Consider the following 8,434-nt stretch of genomic DNA (forward strand, 5'->3'; position numbering starts at 1 on the left):
TAAAAGCTTCATAATCAGCTTGTCCAATCTAGTTTTTAAAAATTTACTGGGATCATATTAAATCTATTAATCAGCTTCCAGAGAACTGACACCTTTACAAAACCGAATCTTCCAGTCCTTGATCACTGTCTCTCTCCATTTATTTAGGTCTTATTTACAGTCACCCAACAAAATTTTTGAAGTTATTTTCTGTAAAGGTCTTGCACATATTTTATTAGACTTAAAATATATCTGCTATAGTTTATAACTGTTGAAAACCATGAATCTGAAAAAGAAATTATTTTTAAGATATATTAAAGGTTATAAATTTTTTGGTGATGCCTAGAGGTTGGAATAAGTACATATAAATATGAGCATAAGCTTTTTTAATTAAAAATTTTTAAGGAAACCAAGTTCACCAAAGCACAATTGCTACTTTGTAATTTAGTCTTAATTCTAGAATTACCGTTTTATAATTATGTAATATCTAACTCTAATGAGTATAAGGTACTTGAGAAAACTTGCATGCCACATAAATATCTACTTGATTGTAGGTCGTAACATTTATCAAATTATGAAGTACTGAAAATCTAGAATAACTTTCAATTCCTTGACTTTAAGAGGAAAAGAATAAAGGAGGAGAAAAATGATGACTAGGAGACTGAAACCTCACCAATATCCCAACCACAGCCTGGAGTTCAGAACCCAGACACCTGCTCCTAGCCTCAGCTCCCTCACCACTCTAGTATACTCCATTTCCTCAGTTGTAAAACAATTATAACACTGTCCAGTCAATGTCACACATGAAGGATTAAATGTAAACAGGTGCCTTGGAAAAGACACTTTAAACATCAGTCAAACACAGCAATGCATAATCAAAGGGGCTTTAGTTATCCCATTATCAGGAGGATCTTACAATGAGGTTGCCTCATTGTAATCAGTGTAGTAAGCCTGACAATAATCCCCGATAAATTGGCCTCAAAATCTTCAAAAGTGCTATAAGAAAATGCTAATGCAAGCAAAAAGAATTTTGGAAAAAAGGGGGGAGGCATCAGAAATCACTGGGAATGAATTCCTAACTAAATATATTAATTCATATATTCCTCAAAACATGTTAGAGTCCAGTAAGTAAAAGGCACTCTTCTGTACCACAATCTAGATGAGCTTCTGGGAATTTATAATCTGGCCAGCCACAAACTGGAGTAGGACACACAGTAAACGCTTAATAAATACTACTACTATGAGGATGCAGTGTAAAACCCCTGCAGGACATTCAAAGACAAGAAGAATCGCTTTCAAATAAGATGGTCAACAAGCCTTCAACAAGGAATGTATGATTTCAGCTTGCTCTAATACAAGGGTGGGCAAACCATGGTCCATCAATTCTGCCTGACTAGGGGCTATGAGCTAAGAATGGTTTTTACATTTTAAAATGGTTGAAAAAACTCAAAAGAAGATTTTGTGACACATGAAAATTACATGAATTCAAATTTCAGTGTCCATAACTAAAGTTTTACTGGAACACAGCCACACTTTCATGGTACAGAGGCAGAGATGAGTGGCTGTGACAGAGACCACAAGGCCTGCAAAGACAAAAATATTTACTAACTGACTCTTTACCAAAAAGTTTGCTGACCCCTGCTCTAGGAGGATGGATGGGATTTCAGAGGGCAGACCTGGGGAGGCGGAGAGGACACGTGGAGGAGCAAACACACCATTTGGGAAAGGAAGAAGTAAAAACATGGAGAGAAAAATTTCAGAATATTTTAGGGCCAGTGGGAGGGCCATTTGGATGAAAGTAGAGGGTCCAAAAATAGGTGAAGAGTTATTGAGCCATTTATTACTAAGTGCTGTTACTGAGGCATTTTATAAGATCCTGATAAGTATAACAAGCATCCTTAATACTGAGTCTATGAGGTTGGTACTATTTTTCTTCTCATTAATAATTAAGAAACTAGTTAAATGATTAAAACAAACAAACAAAAAAATAAAAAACCAAGGCTTACAGAAGTTAGGTAACTTGCCCAAGGTCACAGCCAGTAGGCTGAACTGAGCTGGGAATCTAGGTTCCTTTGACCCCAGAGACAAGGAAAAAAAAAAAAAAAACCCACAAAAAAAATGTGAACTTGATTTTCTCAATTTCAAATCTCTCCCAGAAATATTTCTTACATCTTTCAAAAGGCTAAATTTTAAAAATCAATAAATAAGTAGCAGACCAAGTTTTGGACAATTCAGCTGATAATGCTTAGCTCAACTTTTTCAAAATGGATTATGTCACTTTATTATTTTAAGTTCAAATGATTAATTGAATATATTAATTCAATAACAGTCAACTCAATCACATGGAAGTGGTTTTGAGATTAAGTGTAATCTTCAAAAGAGTAAGAGTGCTTTTGTAAGAGCTAGCATAAGCACTAAAAAAAAATCAGACAGATCCACACATTAGAAGAATATATTCGCTGAAACTATAGAAAACAAAAGTTAATATATTATGCCTTATTGCTACCTGGGAACACCCCACCCCTATCAAAATAACTCTAAGGCAGCATGGTTCAATAAACATCATGCAAGCCACAAATGCAATTTTAAATCATTTTAAATTTCCTAGCAGTCAGTTTAAGAAAGTAGAAACAGATGAAATTTAGTAATACATTTTATATAACCGAATATATTCAACATTATCATTTTAACATGTAATCAATATATTTAAAATTGAGATATCGTATGTCCTTTTTTCCTACCGCACTGACCATTTTTCAAGTGCTTGGTAGCCGCAGGGAGCTAATGGCTATCAAAATGGACAGCACAGATCTAAGGAACAGTACTTCTCAGATCACAGCAGGTAAGAGGCCGTGAATTCCAACCACAGAGAACCATATTGTGCAAGTGAAGGACCTAGGGAAAGAAAAGGAGCTTTGAACTCCAACGCTCTGTTTGAAATAAATGAGGGCTCAACTAAGAAATAAGTAACAATAGCAGGCATTTAGCAATCTATGTGTTTGCAGGTTCATAAACGGTTCTATAGTATTGATTTTATAGCAATTGTTCTCTACTCTTGTAATTATGATTAGGGATTATCTAGAAACTCCCTCCTCTCTCCATTTCCTCATGTGCCAATTCCCTTAATCATTTCAAATTATCCACATAGAACTAACTTTCTGGTGCTTTCTACAACCTAAACAAATTATAAATCTACACAGGTACAGGCAATGGGAAGCCACCAAAGAATTTTGGAAAGGGAACAGAAATAATGTTTGAGGATAATAGTGAAGCAGCAATGTTGCAGAAGGGGTTGTAGGAAACAAATGGAGAAGCAGCAGTTCAGAATGTTCTAGACAAATCTTGAACTAGCGTTCTAACACTGACAAAAAAAAAAAAAGACTGAAGCCTGATACACTGTAGCAGATGTTCAGTGAAACAATGTAAATGATTTGATGCCAGATTTAGGGAGGGGAAGGAGTAAACAGTGCAGGCCAGAAAAATGACCACAGAAATAATTATGTCCAAAAAAGCTCCCCTTCCACCCCTTACCCCTACTACCAAGAAAAATCGAGCTGGGACCTTCTACCAAGGATTTGGTTGTAGCAAACATTTCCTTTTTCTTAACTGACTGGCTTTTTCTAGATACCAAATCAAATTCTGATTTACTAATCTATTAAGGTGACGACAATAAATTTAAATAGTAATCAGTAAATTCTGCTTACGAAAAACATACAAACTTCCAGGCAGGGTGTGTGTTTACACTCTTTTTGGGAGAGACTACCTATTTTAGTGGTAATAGGTCAAAGAACCTTGGCATTCAATTTTTAAAAAAAACTTACTAAACAACTCGAACATTGCAATGACAGAATGTTTAATAGCTCATTATTTTTACCAAATTATTATGCAGTTACCAATATTTGCCAGTGCTTAAATTGTAGTTACTGATAAAATCAAAAGTATAGCTCAGTACTTCACAATGCTTTGATCAATTCTGCTTGTCATTCAGAAACCAATCCTTATTAACTATACTACATGTTAAAAAGTAAAATGAATCAAAATATTGAAATTCATTTAGTTCAGAGCATTTCATGACCTCACAACATAATGGAAGAAACTACTGAAAATGACATCATCAGTGAAGTCTTTGGTGCCTATATACATTTTAGAAACTAGATACTACATCACACATTATGATATCAAGTTTGTAAAAATGTTCTATACATGTTCAAAAAAAGACTTGAAACACACCAAAATATCAACAAGGATTATCTCTGGCAATTGTGTTTTAGGTGACTTTTACTTTTTATGCTGCTTCTATATTTTCTATGTTTTCTACAATGATCATGCATTATTAAAACCAGAGGAAGAAAAAAATAAACGCAGGGCAGTGGACATTGCCAATCTATTTAAAATTATATTGGATTGATATGCTATCCCTTAATACCACCATAATCTCTAAGTAAAAAGCATTTCAGGACTCTTAAGGACAGGGACTTTGTTTTGTCTACAACACAGGCTAGATTACACGCAGATGCACAATATTCAATACACACATTAACATGTGGTGGTGCATGCTAGAAAACATAAGAAAAATAGTAGCTTCTTTGGAAAAACAAATCAGTTTAGCACTCTTTCAAAACAAATAGGGCTTAGGAAAGAGTGGGTGCTCAAGGAATAGTAAGAACGTGAAAGAAATGTCTTGGTCCAAAGTAAAAACTGGAAACCTAGTGAAGTTACTATTTAAATTCTGCTTTGCTCCCAACCAATGCTAATTAAAAAAAAAAAAAAAAAAAAAAATCTTTGTTTTTCTCCGTTTCAAAGTAACAAGTAAGTATCGCTCACTCATCAATGTGAAAGGCGTCGTAGTGTTGGGGGTGGAGCGGATTGGAGCTGCACAAGTACAGTATCTTATACCTTCCAGCCCTCGAAGAGCTTACAACACAGATGGAGTGATAAAAAAAAAACAAGGGGACAGGTCAGAAAGAGGCCAGAAAACAGTTATGAGTGATCCCTGTTTTTTGTCCATGAAGGTAACTACAATTGAATTTAAAGGGGAAAACTCTCCAGTGACCACAGGCCGGTACCGCTGGGATTTCTACACTGGGTGTAGAAAATACAGAAACAGCATAAAAAGTTAAAAATCACCTAAACTACAATTGCCAAAGATAATGTCTGCTGATGTTTTGGTGTGTTTAAGTCTTTTATTGCCTGTGGATAAGGCATGTTTACAACGTAGGTAAAAAATGTAGGTAAATCCTTGGGCGAGATTTGAATAAGTGGAAAGAGCAGAATGAAGGACTCATCACCCACTTAATCCCGGATGACAGAACCAAAACCGCCCCCCACCTTGTGCTTAAGAGTACACGGACACTGACTGACAACTGATTAAAAACCAACTAATGCACCAAGTAAGGCTAAACGGCATGCACACACAATTTAACTGTGCAGCATTTCTAGGCCTCGCGGGCAGGCAGTGACTACGGGGTTTTACTTGGGAGAGTATCCAGTACCTGGCTACAATCTAACAAGCCTGCAGGAAAGCTAGCGATCAGCTGGGAAACCATCTACCATCAACCTGCTCACGACGAAGCTCGGCCGTGGGCACCTATCAAGGCCTGGGGCTCAGGGCTTGGCGCAGGTTGGCAGAAGCCAGGCCACCGGCCACCCCAACCGCCACATCGTCCTCGTCCTCGCTCTGCGCACCCCGGGACACCGGGCTCGCTGGGGTGGCCCCAAACCCGCCACCGCCCATAACCCTAAAGCAGGCCTCCCGCGACCCGCGCTGCCCACTCGCACATCAAGGGGGTGCAGAGGGACCAACGACCGGTGGCAGGTGGGGGTGCGCGGGCGCACAAAGGCCAAGTAGGCGCCCCCGGGGGCTGACCGGCTCCGCCCCGCCCGCGCTGCCCCTCGGTGGCCCTGACCCCGGCGGCCCTGTCCTCTGGCGGCCCCGTTCCCCGGCGGCCCTATGTCTCAGCAGCCCTGTCCCCCAGCGGCCCGGGCCCGCGCGAATGGCCCGCGCGCCTGCCCAACCGCCCAACCGCAGGGAGTGAGCCCGGCGCCCAACGGCCGTCCCGGCCCAACCAACGCGGGCAGGGGAGAGCAGTGCGCGCGGCTGGGGGAGCGGGCCGGCCGCCGGGTGGTCGCAGGGGGAGGCCGGCTACGGAGAAGACGGGGGCGAGGAGGCGCCGAAGCCATGGCCGGCCGCGGTGCCAGGAGGGGCTCCTTTAGGGCTTTGCCCCTTTCCCCTTCGAAGGTGCAGATGGTTTGACCCCCCACCCCGAGTGAGGTGCCTTGTCCCAGCCCCGGCTGGACTGTACCATCGGGCGGTGCCGCCGGGATTTCTCCCCCCCACCACCACCATCAATTCCACCCCCCCCAACCCGGGCCCGCGGTCGGTTGGCCCCGGCCGAGCTCTGAAACGCGGAAAGAGCTGGGCGCCATTTTGGGTGGGACTAAGCAAAGACGAAACACCCTCCCAGTCGACGAGGTACTCTGGACCCTGGCTTATTCGGTTCCCTTAATCCTTTCGGTACTTACACGACGTTGGGTGAGGGGAGCTGGAAGATCAGCGGGTCCCCGATCTTCTGTCCCTAGGGGTGATAGAAATCAAACCCCCCCCCCCCGCCACCTCCAGGTGGTTCTTCCCGCCGCAGAGTGGGAGCAGCACAAAGGGCGGGGTCTTATTAGCATAACCTGCCTGGCAACCAGATCTAGACGTTATGTGATTGGCTGAACTCTGAAAACCCCATGTCAACCCTGGAGACGAGTAACGCCGGGGCAAACTGACAGGCCCAGATTTAAGAGTCATGACGAAGATCCTGAGACGTTTTTTCAGTCGGCAGAGAAGCCAAAAGGAGATTCATGCAATGGCCCAATGACTGAAGACCTCTTTATTTCGTGTTCTGCTGTTCTTTTACAACCCAATCAAAGCGCGGGTCTTGGGTGGTGTTTGTGCGCTAAGCCAATCAGAGAGCCGGACTCTGGGGGTGGCGGGTCGAGCCCCTGCGGAGGGAGCGGGCGCGGGGCGCTGGAATGGGCTCTCCGGTGGCCCCAGCTGCCTCCTGTCTCGCGCGCGGGGAGTCCCGGGTTCTCGGGCTGCGCGGTCTCCTGGGTCCCGGCACGGAGGCAGGTGACGGGGCCAGCGTCTGCCCTGCGCCCGGCCGCGCTCTGGAGCTAGGCGACCTCGGGTGCAGCCGGGACGGAGCGGGGCTCGGGGGTCTCCAGCCCGCCTGGGGCTGTCCTCCTGATGCTGACCGCACTTGAATTCCCTTCCTCTGACCCCCTTGCCTGTGTCCCGCGTTTCCCGCCGCTTCCAGTACAACCGAAACATCCCCTGCCAAGCCTCAGAGCGCCTTTCCTGCAGCTCGTCTTTTCCCTCCTTGCCACTCTGGAAGTTCCAATAAGGGAAATGATTTTCAGAAACGTTAAGAAGTGTTATTCGACATTGGTTCGCCAATGATTGAGCGTGCTCATTTCTTCACCCTTGTGTGCGCATCCTGGAGTTTCTTAAAATCGCCTTTTGAGAAGGTGGCCAAGTGCATGGAATACGCCCAGCTGTTCCCACCCACCTGCAATGCGATGAGACCTTGGACCTTCTAGGAGGGGCGGTTTCCCCATCCACAATATTTACCTTGCGAGATTGTTTGGAAGAGTGAGTGAGATTGCCATGTAAAGACTTAGCACACTGGAACGTAAACGAGAAGAAAGAAGCGTTAATGGTGATAAAACTTAGAGAACTGCCAAACTAATCAAGGAAAAGAGGGAGAAATCACAACCAAGCAAAGGCTTGAGAACAGAAAACACCCAAAGGGAGGGAAAAACTGTGCAATTCAGCAACATTTTTTCTCTTGAAGGTTTTGTTTATTTAAATTTTGTTTATATAAATAACTGGTAACAAAGCGGAAAGAAAGGGAGAACGTTTGATATTGTTTTTAAAAGTTCAAAGACTATATTGTAAATAATTTGGGGCTAGACCCTGTCTTGTCCCTCCATAGGCCTTCTGCAGGGAGCACTGGATTTGGCATAAAGGCTGTCAAGAAACTTGAATTTGAGCGAAAAGAAAATGGAAGAAGGGGCTTGATGAGGCAGCCCTTAACATTTATAGTAAAAGGCACTATTAGTGCTTCTCTGGATGTGTAGATATGAAAGTCAGCTACCTTAGTAAGGCTTAAAGAGTCACTAAATGTTTCCTTTTGGTGTGGTGAGTCCACAGACCGTGCTAAAGGTTGGACAGCCCTTCTGTCCCTTGCAAAAGCTGCCACTCCCCCTCTCTCTCTAACTAAGCCACCTCAGCAGGTGATCTCACTGCCCTCCCCCCTACTTGGGACCTGACTCCCAGGGGTGTAAATCTCCCTGGCAATGCAGGACATGACTCCTGGGGATGAATCTGGACCCGGCAGCGTGGGATTGAGAACATATTCTTGACCAAAAGGGGGATGCGAAATGAAACAAAATAAAACTTCAGTGGCTG

The 8,434-nt window shown here is 43.5% G+C and overlaps 1 protein-coding gene across 2 annotated transcripts in view; it reads right to left on the reverse strand.

The window, feature by feature from the left end:
- PRDM10 (PR/SET domain 10) overlaps positions 1-6,682 on the reverse strand; it is a 105,897-nt gene extending 99,215 nt beyond the window's left edge. For both annotated transcript variants that reach the window (XM_037841957.1, XM_037841956.1), the window contains exon 1: positions 6,502-6,682. The gene's annotated coding sequence lies outside the window, so the exon portion shown is untranslated. The remainder of the gene's footprint in view (positions 1-6,501) is intronic.
- Positions 6,683-8,434: the final 1,752 nt, after the last annotated feature.

This window comes from Choloepus didactylus, chromosome 6, assembly GCF_015220235.1.
Source record: "Choloepus didactylus isolate mChoDid1 chromosome 6, mChoDid1.pri, whole genome shotgun sequence".
Lineage (NCBI taxonomy): Eukaryota > Metazoa > Chordata > Mammalia > Pilosa > Megalonychidae > Choloepus > Choloepus didactylus.